Consider the following 13,454-nt stretch of genomic DNA (forward strand, 5'->3'; position numbering starts at 1 on the left):
GTATGAGTGTGTTCCTCCCTTGCTGTGTGTGCGCATGTCCTTCCCTTGCTGTGTTTGCGTGTTGCTCCCTTGCTCTGAGTGTTTGTATGTGTGTGTGCGCGCGTGTGTGCGCATGTCCCTCCCTCGCTGTGTGTGTGTGTGCGCGTGTGTGTCTCGCTCACTGCATGTGTGTGTATGTCCCTTCCTCGCTGTGTGTGCATGTTCTTCCCTGTGTGTGTGTGCGCGCGCGCGCGCATGTGTGACCCTCCCTCGTTGTGTGTGCGCGTATCCCTCCCTCGCTGTGTGTGTGTTTCTCCCTCGCAGTGTGTGTGTGTGCGTGCACGTCACCCCTCGCTGTGTCTGTGTGGGTGTCCCTTCCTTCGCTCTGTGTCTGCAGGTAACCCCTTCACTGTGTGTGTTTGTATGTCGCTCCCTCGCTGTATGTTGTGTGTCCCTCCCACGCTCGCTCTGTGTGCACGTGTCCCTCCCTTGCTCTGTGTTTGTGTGTGTGTGTGTGTGTGTGTGTGTGTATCTGTGCGTGTCCCTCCCTCGTCTTGTGTGTGTGTGTGTGTGTGTGTGTGTGTGCGCGAGCCTGTGCATGTCCCTCCCTTGCTGTGTGTGTGTGTGTGTGTGTGTGTGTGTGTGTGTGTGTCTCTGTGTGTGTGCGTCTCCCTCCCTCGCTTTGCGTGTGTGTCTGTTCCTTGTGTGCGTGTGTGCATGTCCGTCCTTTGCTCTGTGTTTGTGTGTGTATGTATGTGTGCGTGTCCCTTCTTCGCTTTGCATGTGTGTAACCGTGCCTTGTGTTTGTGTGTGCCTGTGTGCATGTCACTCCCTTGCTCTGTGTTTCTCTGTGTGTATGTATGTGTGCGTGACCCTTCCTCGCTTTGTGTGTGTGAGTGCGTGTCCCCCCTTGCTGTGTGTGTGTGTGTCCCACCCTTGCCGTGTCTGTGTGTGTCCCCTCTCGCTGTGTGTGTGTGCCCCCTCTCAATTTCTGTGCACATGCCCTCCCCCTCAACATGTGTGTGTCCCTTCCTTCACTGTATGTGTGTGTGTGTGTGTCCGTCCCTTGTGTGCATGTGTGTGTGTGTGTGTGCATGTCCCTCCCTTGCTTTGTGTTTGTGTGTGTATGTATGTGTGCGTGTCACTCCCTCGCTTTGTGAGTGTGTGTCCGTCCCTTGTGTGTGAGTGTGTGACCACCTTGCTGTGTGTGCGTGTCCCACCCTTGCCATGTCTGTGTGTGTCCTCTCTCGCTCTGTGTATGTGTGCCCCCTCTCAATTTCTGTGCACATGACCTCCCCCTTGACATGTGTGTGCGCGTCTCTCCCTTGCTTTGTGTTTGTGTGTGTGTGTGTGTGTGTGTATGTGCGCATGTCCCTCTTTCGCTTTGCGTGTGTGTGTCCCTGTCCCTCGCTGTGTGTGTGTGTCCCTCCCTCGCTGTGTGTCTGTGTAGATGTATTTGTGCATGTTCCTCCCTCGCTTTGCATGTGTGTGCCCCCTCTCGCTGTGTGTGTGTGTGTGCCCCCTCTCAATTTCTGTGCACATTGCCCTCCCCCTCGACATGTGTGTGTTTGTCCCTCCCTCGCTGTGTATGTGCGTGTCCCTCCCTCACTGTGTGTCTGCGTGTATTCCCCTCACCGTAAGTGCGTGTGTTTGTTCCTTCCTCGCTGTGTGTGCTTCTCTCCCTTGCTCTGTGTGTGTGTGTGTGTGTGTGTGCGTGTGTCCCTCCTTCGCTTTGCGTGTGTGTGTCCCCTTCCCTCGCTGTGTGTGTCCCTCCCTCACCGTGTGTCTGTGTGTATCCCCCTCACTGTGTTTATGTGCGTGTCCCTCCATCGCTGTGTGTGTGTGTGCGTGTCGCTCCTTTGCTGTGTGTGTGTGTGCGTGTCGCTCCTTTGCTGTGTGTGTGTGTGCGTGTCGCTCCCTTGCTGTGTGTGTGTGTGCGTGTCGCTCCCTTGCGGTGTGTGTGTGCATGTCGCTCCCTTGCAGTGTGTGTGCATGTCGCTCCCTTGCTTTGTGTTTGTGTGTGTGTGTGTGTGTGTGTATTTGTGCCTGTCCCTCCCTCGCTTTGCATGTGTGTGCCCCCTCTCAATTTGTGTGCACATGCCCACCCCCTTGCGGTGTGTGTGCTTGTCCCTCCTTCGCTGTGTGCCTCCCTTGCTGTGTGTGTGTGTGTGTCGCTCCCTTGCAGTGTGTGTGCATGTCGCTCCCTTGCAGTGTGTGTGCATGTCGCTCCCTTGCAGTGTGTGTGCGTGTCGCTCCCTTGCGGTGTGTGTGTGTGCATGTCGCTCCCTTGCAGTGTGTGTGCATGTCGCTCCCTTGCTTTGTGTTTGTGTGTGTGTGTGTGTGTGTGTGTATTTGTGCCTGTCCCTCCCTCGCTTTGCATGTGTGTGCCCCCTCTCAATTTGTGTGCACATGCCCACCCCCTTGCAGTGTGTGTGCTTGTCCCTCCTTCGCTGTGTGCCTCCCTTGCTGTGTGTGTGTGTGTGTCGCTCCCTTGCAGTGTGTGTGCATGTCGCTCCCTTGCAGTGTGTGCATGTCACTCCCTTGCTGTGTGTGTGTGCGTGCGTGTAGCTCCCTTGCTGTGTGTGTGTGTGCGTGTCGCTCCCTTGCAGTGTGTGTGTGCGTGTCGCTCCCTCGCAGTGTGTGTGTGTGCGTGTCGCTCCCTCGCAGTGTGTGTGTGTGCGTGTCGCTCCCTCGCAGTGTGTGTGTGCGTGTCGCTCCCTCGCAGTGTGTGTGTGTGTGTGTCGCTCCCTCGCAGTGTGTGTGTGTGCGTGTCGCTCCCTCGCAGTGTGTGTGTGCGTGTCGCTCCCTCGCAGTGTGTGTGTGCGTGTCGCTCCCTCGCAGTGTGTGTGTGCGTGTCGCTCCCTCGCAGTGTGTGTGTGCGTGTCGCTCCCTCGCAGTGTGTGTGTGTGCGTGTCGCTCCCTCGCAGTGTGTGTGCGCGTCCCTCCCTCGCTGTGTGTGTGTGTGCGCGTCCCTCCCTCGCTGTGTGTGTGTGTGCGTGTCCCTCCCTCGCTGTGTGTGTGTGTGCGTGTCCCTCCCTCGCTGTGTGTGTGCGTTTCCCTCCCTCGCTGTGTGTGTGTGTGCGTGTCCCTCCCTCGCTCTGTGTGTGTGCGTGTCGCTCCCTTGCTCTGTGTGTGTGTGTGTGTGTGTGTGTCTCCAATATTTGCACCATCAGTGGATTGGCCATCATAAATTGACTGTGGTATTCAGGAATGTGTGGTTTAAGTCAGTTCACCACGAGAAATGCAGGATTTAATGTATAGGTAGAGGGATGGGTCTGGGTAGGAAGCTCTTCAGAGGTTTGGAATGGACTGGTTGGGCCGAATGGCCTGGTTGCACACGATGGCGATTCTATTGAGGTTATTGTCCAGCCCTGTCGACCATCCCCGTCTGTTACACCTGGCCTTATCCCCAATATTCTCCTTAACACTGTAATCTCCTCCAGACTCTAAAACACTCCTTGCCTATGTAACCTTCTCCAGTCCTTGCAAAGATCGATATGACTGTCACCTCTTCCTGCTTTTAGAACCCTCCCTATAACTATTACCATTTGGTACAGCACTCCCAATCATTGTTCCCTCTTGAAACTCCCATAAACATTTGTATCTCTGAAAACTCATGTGGACTGTCTCAACAACGTGCTGAGACCTGCTCTATTTCAGTGAAGTAATTAAGTCTTGGCAGCACTCACTGTTATAACCTCCCTCCAGCTTGACAGCACCGGGGATCTGTAGAAGGTCTTTTCAACCCGACAGCCATCTCTGTGTCTGTAATCTCCTCCACTCCCCATAATACATTCTCTCTGAGCTCCTCTGTCGTCCACTAAACACTCCCGAACACTGTCTGTATCAGTGTAACCTTCTCCAAAAACACAACCTTCCCTATCTGTGAAAATCCCGACACCAGTCCCTATCCCCCTCAGCTCCGTCTAACAATACAACCCTCCATGTCTGTGTATTCAACCTCAGTCCCTACTCGCCTCCCTATCTGTGTAACCTTCTCCATGCATTTTTGCTTCAGTCTCTTCAACTGTCCCTGTCAGTGTAACCTCTTCCAGACGTGAAAACTCTCCTCTTTTTGACTTACTCAGACCACATACCCCTCACTATCTATAACCTACTCCTGTCTGAGAAACCTATCTCTGCAAATTGCTCCAACTCTTCAACTCTCCACAACCTCCTGCAGCTCTTACATCCCTCCCTATCTACCAAATCTCTTCCAGTTCCTGAACGCCAACAGTCTGTGGAGACCCGACCACCATCCCTATCAGTGTAATCCTCTCAGGTCACTGCAGTATTCCTGATCTGTCAAACTCACTCCATGCCTGTGCCTCTCCCAATCCAGTCCCTACAAAACCCACTATCTATTTAACACCCTCCTGTCACTATCACCCCCATGTCAATGTAAGTTCCTCCTGTGTCTCCACCATCTACCCATCTCCATAACCTTGTCCAGCTCTTACACCACTATCTGTTTAAACGTCACCCTCCTCTACAACTTCCTCCTGTTTGTGCTATGCTCCCTTATCTGTGAAACTGTCTCCAACCAAAATTGCAATCCCAATCTCTGAAACGAAATCCAGATTCCTCAACCTCCATAACCCCCAGAACCTAAGCCTTCCTATATCTATAACCATCTCCAGTCACGACTCCCCTGTATATCTCAGTTTGTTCTTCCCGTCGATACAAATCTCTTTATCTCTGTAATCTGCTCAGCTCCCTAAAACAGTCCCTGTCTGTGATCCAGCCCTGGCCTACAAACATCCTTTTCCCTGTAAACTTCTCCATCCCTCCCAACATTCCCAACTCCATGAACCTGTCAGACCTACAGCTCTCCACATTTCTGTAACCTCCTGTGGGTCTATGGTCCTCCCTCCCTGTGAAACCACCTCCAGTCCCCACGTGCCTCCCAATCTGGGTCCTCTGCTCCAGATCAGACCATTGCTGTCTCTGTAAACACCTCCACTCCTGACAACTCATCCCATTTGTGTAACCTCGTTCAGACCCCATACTCTCCAGCTTCCTGAATCCTCTTCCTGCATTGCAACCAAAACCACATGTTTATGTAATATCCACCAGTGCTTACACCCTCCCCAAATCAGTAACCACTTGCAGTCCTAACAAAACACCGAAACAGTGAAACCTCTCATTTCCCTACAATCCTCCCTCCCTCCGTCCCTCCTCAAATGCCCTCATCACCATGAAACTTCACAATTACTGAAACCTCCTTTTGGCACTGCAACCCTCCTAATGTCTGCAAAATCCTCCTGTCCTGATATTCCTCTCTATCTCTGTAACCCCCACCACCCTCCAGTGCCCTTCTGGGGAACATGGCAGAGGAGAGAAGATTTGTAGCGTCTGGACCATATTACGGAAGTAGAATTCTGGTAATTACAGATTTGGTCTTATGTCTGTGGTGTGCAGATTATTGGCGAGGACTGTAAAGACAGGATTTATGACTACTTGGAAAACCATAGTTAAATTAGAGACAGTCAGCATGACTATGAGGGGTAGGTCATGCCTCACAAACCTTATTGAATTCTTTGAGGATATGACAGAATATGTTGATGGTTCATTCAGAAAAGAAGGATGATTGGGATACAGGGAAATCTGTCTGTCTGGATACAGGATTGGATGGCTCGGAGAAAACAGAGGGTGGCAGCAGATGGACAGTATTGAGCCTGGAGCTCAGTGACCAGTGGGGTTCTGTAACAATCAGCTCTGGGACTCTGCTCTTTGTGATTTTTGTAAATAACTTGGATGTGGATGTTGGAGAGTGGGTTAGTAAGTTTGCAAATCATGCGAAGGTTGGTGGAGTCGTGGGGAATGTGGAGGGCTGTTGTCGGTTGCAGTGCGACATTGACAGGACGCAGAGCTGGGCTGGAAGTGGCAGATGGAGTCCAATCCGGAAACGTGTGAAGTGATTCATTCTGGAAGGTCGAATTTGAATACAGAATACAGGGTGAAAGGCAGAATACTTGGCAGTGTGGAGGAACAGAGAGCTCATGGCGTCCATGCCCATAGATCCCTCAAGTTGCCACGCACGTTGGTAGGGTTGTTAAAAAGGCATATGTTGTGTTGGCTTTCCTTAGCAAGGGGATTGATTTTAAGAGCCGTGAGGTTTTACTGCATCTTTATAGCGACCTGTTGAGACCACACATGGAATATTGTGTTCAGTTCTGGTCCCATTTTTACAGCAAGGATGTGCAATTTTAGAGAGCGTACACAGGAGGTTTACCAGGATGCTGCCTGGAAAGGAGGGCATTTCTTATGGAGAATGTTTGAGGGAGCTAAGGCTTTTCTCATTGGAGTGAAGAAGGACTTGGTAGAGGTGAATAAGATGTTAAGAGGCACAGAGTGAGTGAATCGTCAGAGACTTTTCCTCCTATGGCATAAATGGCTGTTACAAGGGGGTGTAATTTTAAGATGATTGGAGGAGAGATAAGAGGATAGAGAATGGTAGGTGGTTGGATGGACTGCCAATGGTGGTAGTAAAATTAGACACATTCGGGACATTTAATAGACTCTTGGACAGACACATGGATAGTAGTAAAATGAAGGGTATGTAGGTTAGTTTGATCTTATAACCGGATAAAATGTTGTCATAGCATCATGGCCGAAGGGTCTTGTGCTGCACTGTTCTGTGTTCTACTTTCTGTGTGGTAAACTGGGTAATAAGCTCAGATCAGTGTAAAAGGACATGGCATTCAGGAGGAGCTAGTCAACTGGATACAAAAGTTACTTGATGGTAGGAGACAGAGGGTGATGGGAGACCTGTTTTTCTGACTGGAGGTATATGACCAGTGGTGGAGTGGGTCCACTGTTGTTTGTCATTTGGATAAATGGTTTGGATGGGAATATTGGTTTCCTGGTAAGTAAGCTTCTTGGGTGTCACTGACATTGGTGGTAAAGTGGTTAGTGGAGAAGATTATATGATACAACAAGATTAACAGTACTGCTGGGATAGTGAGCTGAAGAATAGCAGATAAAGTTTAATTAGATAAAGGTGAAGTGTTCCATTTTGGTGGAATCAACCAGGGTGGGACTTGTACAGTTCATGTTCGGGCCCTGGTTAGTGTTGTCAGTCAGTGACCCAGGGAGACAGGCTGGTGAAGCAGGAGTTTGGGATGGTTATCTGCATTAGGAGAGCATTGAGAGTAGGAAAGACATTGGTGAGGCTATCATAAAAACATTGTTGTTCAGTAGGAAGAACTCACCTGGTTCACTTTCCTCATTTAGTGAAGGACATCTGACATTCTGACCTGGTCTGGTCGACATGTGACTCCAGATCCACAGCAATGTGGCTGACTTTGAGCTGCCCTCTGGATAATTAGCAGTGGGGTCAAAGAATGTTGTTCCAGGCAGTGACACCCACATCCCATGAATGAACAAATAAAAATACATATGTCCCTCCCTAACTCTGCAAACCCCTCCAGCTGCAGCAATCCGTACTGGCTTTGTAACACTGTTCAGGTCCTGACCACTCTCTGTAACACTCTCACCACCTCCAGCACCTTCACCTCTCCCTGTTCCTATTGTGTCATTAAACCCTGACAATGATTCCCCTTCCCACAACCCTCCTCCTGCGAGCAGACCCTTTGCAATCTATTTAACATTTACTCCTAAAACACTCTCTCACTTCAGGATTTAAGTATTTTGTGGTGATCTTCTCAGCCTCATAATCTAGTATGATCCCTTTTGTCCTGAGTGAGGGACCAGTGGGGATTTCTTGCTGAGGTTTTCACTGTTTCAATGTAATGTCCTTTTGTTGAGTGTTTTACACTGTTCCTTTAAATGTTTTCCACTGTCCATTTACAGACACATATTTCAGTCTGTTTAGCCTGTTCACCTTGGTCAGTTCTCTCAAACTCATGTAATTGACTATTTTTGTTTCTAGTTGTAGCTTGTCCTTTCTGTGATTCACTTTAAAACTTTATATTTCTTTAAACTGCACTTTCTCACAATTTCCCAGGGGATCTCTCCAGGTGACATTACTCATTCACTAAGTTACATCACACAACAGTCGCTCGGAAATAGTTACGTCCCTAGTCAGTTGCACAATGTGTTATTCAAAGAAACACTGAAAAATAATTTTCTGAACTCCTCTTCCAATATCACTCTTGTCAGTGTGAATGTCCTAGATTTTGGGAATATTGATGTTTCCCAAAGTTATCACAATGCTTTTATTAAAAATTCTAATTGATTCCTGTTTATTGCAGTGATGAACAATGAAATGCTGTTTGGTGGCTAAAACTGTTCTGCTGCTTGTGTCCTTTGCAAGTAGTAGCCAGAATTTACATTCAAACTTACTCTACTTTATGATCTGTGGCCAAATGCTTTCTCTGTAATGCCTTTGGTATCCATTATTGTTCGTGTTACCCATTTTGCCTGAGTTTCCACAAGGTTGTGAACCATTGAATATTTATGCTCCACCTTTTGTTCGCCCTGTAACCATGTCTCATTGCTGTCTAAATCTCTTTTATCTCTGTGTCACAAATCCATCTACCTTATTGCAGAGACTTTGTCCATTCCAAACAAATCATAATTTACTCTTTCTCACAATTTCCTGTCACAACCCGATTCACTGATGTACAGTTTTAACTAAACTTTCCTGTTCCTTTCTGCTTGTCTTCAGTCACATTCCCATGCTGTTCCGATGCTTCACCTTTTCTCTTTGGATTTGGAAAGCTCCTTTCACCTGGACCCTGTCCCTGCATCACCTCTGTCAGTTTACAGCCCTGTCCATAAACCTACCGACATGATGGTGTGATTCAAACTTGTCTCCCGTGAACATTAGCTGAGGTTTTGGATACATGCTCTAGCAATAATGCCACTAGACCATCACTTCACCTGCTCACTGGTTGCTCATTCCTGACCAGTTATACCATCATGAAGCAGAACCCCTTCTTCCTACACAATTGTTTGATTCTAAAACCTCCTGACATGATTGTTTGAGCCTGATTCCTTCCAGCACTCTGTTGATATCACTCAGTATCTCCCCATATGGTATCCCTCACTGTATGCGGTAATTGCTGCCTCTGTCAATGCCCCTCGCTCTTATAGCCACTCCAGATCCTGATTCAACAGAATTCTCCACCCCAGAGAGATGCAGCAGCACAGGCCAAGGACGGAATCTGGGATTTTACAGATCTCTGTTTTACTCAGGACCATTCACCATGTGTAACTCTCACTACATCAGTATAAATTCCAATTCTGTCTATTTGTCTGTCTCCTATAGGTGCTCAGGAAGGTCCTGACTCAATAGACTTCACAGCTGCTGGGTGTCTCGTCCATCACCACATTGAAGATGGTTGGTCAGCCAGAGAGACAAAGGGCAGGGAGATCTGGAGCCTTCAATAAATCCTGCAGTGAGGTAAGATCACTCAGTGCACAGAGCAGAGAGCAATGAGAGGGCTCCATATATCGGCTAACAAGACATGACATAGATCCAGTGCTGGAGGGGGAGCAGAGTACAGACACACCTCAGCCTCAATCACCACCCCTGCTGTAAGTTTTGTTGTACAGAGACCGCATCGGTGTGTCACAGTTATCATTCCAGGCCTATGCTGTCTTAGTGAGCATCAGTACAACATAAGGGAAAGCAGGCTTCCCAAGAGAGGGTGGGAATGCTGCCTGGGATCTCTCTGTTCGGTATTTCCCTCTCCAACACTATCTATGGCATGTCGCATAGACCGGCGTCTTCAATAATTTTTAACTCCTGTAACAGTTCCTGTCCCTGTAACCTCCTCCCTTCTCTATAGTCCCTCCACATATTTGAAATGTATTGCATTCCAGACTATCATCCCTATCACTTTAAGTTGCTTCAGTGTCTACAGTGTGCCTTATCTCTGTAGTCTCCTCCTCCAATGACAGAGTCATGCAGCACAGACACAGAACCTTTACTTTGATCCAACAAGTCGATGCTGAAGATGGTTCCTGAACGGGTCACGTTTCCCTGCAATTGGCTCATATCCCTTCAAGCCTTCTCCTCTCCATGTATCTAACTAAAATGTCTTTTCCATGCTGTCATTGTGCTTCTCACCATCACTTCCCCTGGCAACTTATTCAATATGTGCACCATGCTCTCTGTGAAAAATGTCCTTCTCTGATCCCTTTTAAGTCTTCCCTCTCCCACCTCATATTTCTGCCCTCTAGTTATGGACTCCCCTACCCTAGGGTAGAGACCTTCACTATTCACGTTACCTGTACCCCTCATGGTTTGTAAAGCTTTATAAGGTCACCCCTCAGCCTCCTATGCCAAATGGAAATACGCAGGACAATGATATAAATATTTTTGCTCATGTCCCTGCCACTACTTTGCTACAATGTTCTGGGATACAGTTGTTCAGGACCTTAGGGCTTTTTCTACATTTGAGTTCTTAGACATCCAACACCACCTCTCCTGTAATGGGGACTCTTTACAAGACATCACTGTTTCTTTCCCTTTGTTTCCTAGTCTTTGTCCACAGTATGTTCTGACATGAAATGTTCATTTAGTGTCTTGCCCATCTCCTGTGGTTCCTCACCTGAGGGGCCTTATTGTCTCTCTCGTTGCTTTTTTGTACTTGTATGCTGTAGAATTTCCTTACATTCTCCTTAACTTTATCTGCCAAGGCTATCTCATTCCCACTGTTGTGCATCCCAGCTTATCCACCTTATCCGTGTAAGTCAAACCCTCCAGTATCAATAACATCTTCGTCAATCTTTGCTCCGTGTACAGTTTTAGAAAATGCTTCCTAAATCGGGATGATCAGAATTCTCCACAGTACTCCAACTGGGGACCCAGCAATGTCTAATACAGCCGTATCAGGATGGACCAACTCAGGTATTCAATGCTCTGATCCATGATGGCAAGTGTGCCTCATCCGCTTTCACCACCCTGTCCATCCATGACACCGCTTCCAAGGAACAATGTCACTGCACTCCTTGGTCTCACTGTCTGTTCGACAGCATTGAATAGGGCCCTACCATTAACAGTGTTAATTGTCCCTGTTTTGTCTTAACAAAATCCTTTAATTAAAATCCATCTTTCATTCCTTGATCCACTTCCCAGTTGATCAAGAGCCTCTTCGATATCTGTCTTCACTCCCCACTGTAACACTTATTTAGCTTACTAACAATGATTCCTATATTCTCGTTCATGTAAATAATGTACATGTGGCCCCAGCACCAATCCTTATGGCACACCGCTGGTCAGAGCCTCCAGTCCACACAACAAACCTCTCCCACTACCCTCTGTCTCCTACTGTCAAGCCCATTTTGTGTCCGTTTGTCTCGGTCTCCCTGATCCCATGTGATCTAACCTTACTAACCAGAGCACCACGATAAACCCTGTCAAAGGCCTTGCTGAAGTCAGGATAGACAATGTCTACTGCTCTGTCTTCGTCTATCTTCTTAATCACATCTTCGACAAACTCAGTCAAGTTTGTGAGACACTACCTTGTATGCACAAAGCTGTGCTGATGATCCTGAATCAATCATTACCTTTCCAAATGCCTGTCACTCCTATCCCGCAGAATCGCTTCCAACAACATTCGCACAACTTACATCAAGCTAATTGGTCTTTAGGTCCCTGGCTTTCCCTCGCAGCCTTTCTTAAATACTGGCATAGCATTAGTCACTCTCCAGACTCCCAGCTCATTACCTGTTGCTGTCTTTGATAGAAATATCTCTCTAAGGTACCCCGCAATTTCTTCCCTAACTCCAGCCCACCACCCCCCCCCACCCCACCCCCAATGTCATGGGCTCCACCTGATTAGTTCCGAGAGAGTTGTCTACTTTTTATGCGATTTAAAACCTTCAGCACCTCCTGTTCACCAATGGGGACTCTTGTGAAGACATCACTGTTTATTTCCCTGACTTCCCCGGAGTTTCTCCACAGTAAGTTCTGATGTGATATTTATGTTCAAACTAATAGAAGTATGGGGATTTTGCCAAAGTGCTCCCCTACAAACACTTCAGCCCCTTTCCCTACTTTTGTTTCCTAAGGGGAGGTCAGGTTTGATCTCTTTCTGCAGTCAGGTCATTTCCATATTGACTGAGACAGATTTCTTGAACATACTGAATGAATTCCTCCCATTATGGCAGTCCCAGTCTGGGTATGGAAAGTTAAAATCTCCAACCATTAAAACCCTATCATTGTTAGATATCTGAGATCTCCTGATATATTTACTGCTCTATTTCCCGTTGACTATTGGGGGCCTGTAATACAGTCATATCAAAGTGATGACTCATTCTTTTTTCTCAGTTCCACTAAGAGAATTTCACTGGGCGATCCCCAGGCATATCCTCTCTAAGTGCTGCAGTGATTTTTTTTCACTAATCAAGAACTCCACTCTCCCTCCACTTCTGCCTCCTGTTCTGTCCTTCCTATAGCATCTGTTCCTGGAACATTGAGCTGCCGGTCCTGTCCCTCCCTCAGCTATTGTTCTGTAATACCTGTGATATTTCAGTCCCATGTTCCCATCCTATGCCATGCACTCATCTGCCTTATCTGTCAGGCCTTTTACATCAAAGGAAGTGCAGTTTAATTGATCGGTTTTCCCTCATTGCCTGCTCTGCTCTTGACTGCCTTATCGATTGAAGTAACTCTTTGAAATTGAGTCCCAACTTCAACCTTCAGACTGTAGCCTGAGAACATCCACATCACTGTGGTTAACACCCTCACCCTTCATGTCATCTGTAAACCTTCTGCTATCACATCGAACTCATTAATGTACATAATAAACAGCGATGGTTCCTGCACAGATCCCTGTGGTACATCCGCTGGTGAAAGGATTCTCATCACAGAAACAACCCTCCACCAGCTTTGGATCCAATTTGCCAACTTGCCTTGGATCCCAGTGGCTCTTCCCTTTTGGAACAGCCTTCCATGTGGGACCTTGTCAAAGGCCTTAATGAACTCCCTGGAACCCACATCATCTGCACTTCCCTTATCAACATTTTCAATCGCAATTTCAAAGAAAGCTCAGCTGAATTCATCAGTCAGGATCTTCCTTTACCAAATCCGTGCTGACTACCCCGAATTATTTCCTGCCTTTCCAGTTATTGATTCAAACTGTCCCTCATAATTGTTCCCAATAATTTCCCTCCCCCTGCTGTCAGACTATTTGCTCTGTAATTACCTGGCCTTTCCTTTGGGTCCAGTGACTACAACTGTCTTCGTTTTAACATTGTTATGGAAAAAAATATCAGACAGGCTGACAGATTAAGGTGTGAAACTGGAGCAGGGCCAGATGTGGGGCCATGAGGCAGGATCGAGCGAGGTCGATTGGGTGAATTAAAAATCACACAACACCAGGTTATAGTCCAACAGGTTTATTTTGAAGCACTAGATTTCGAAGCGCAGGTGGCCATCCTAAAAGATGAAAGGCTTAAACTAAATGTGTTTGATATTGCATTCCATGACACTGCTATCCTGTTGCTATAAATTCTGTGCCTTATGATTGTGCTCCACAACCCCCTGATGAAGTAGCGCT

At 47.6% G+C, this 13,454-nt stretch overlaps 1 long non-coding RNA gene across 1 annotated transcript in view; it reads left to right on the forward strand.

Annotated features, from left to right (window-relative positions):
• LOC140494372 (uncharacterized) overlaps nucleotides 1–10,772 on the forward strand; it is a 28,670-nt gene extending 17,898 nt beyond the window's left edge. Inside the window, exons 3-4 of the long non-coding RNA XR_011963937.1 lie at nucleotides 9,215–9,349; nucleotides 10,697–10,772. This is a non-coding gene — a long non-coding RNA (uncharacterized lncRNA). The remainder of the gene's footprint in view (nucleotides 1–9,214; nucleotides 9,350–10,696) is intronic.
• The last annotated feature ends 2,682 nt before the right edge of the window (nucleotides 10,773–13,454 follow it).

This window comes from Chiloscyllium punctatum, chromosome 24 (assembly GCF_047496795.1).
Source record: "Chiloscyllium punctatum isolate Juve2018m chromosome 24, sChiPun1.3, whole genome shotgun sequence".
Lineage (NCBI taxonomy): Eukaryota > Metazoa > Chordata > Chondrichthyes > Orectolobiformes > Hemiscylliidae > Chiloscyllium > Chiloscyllium punctatum.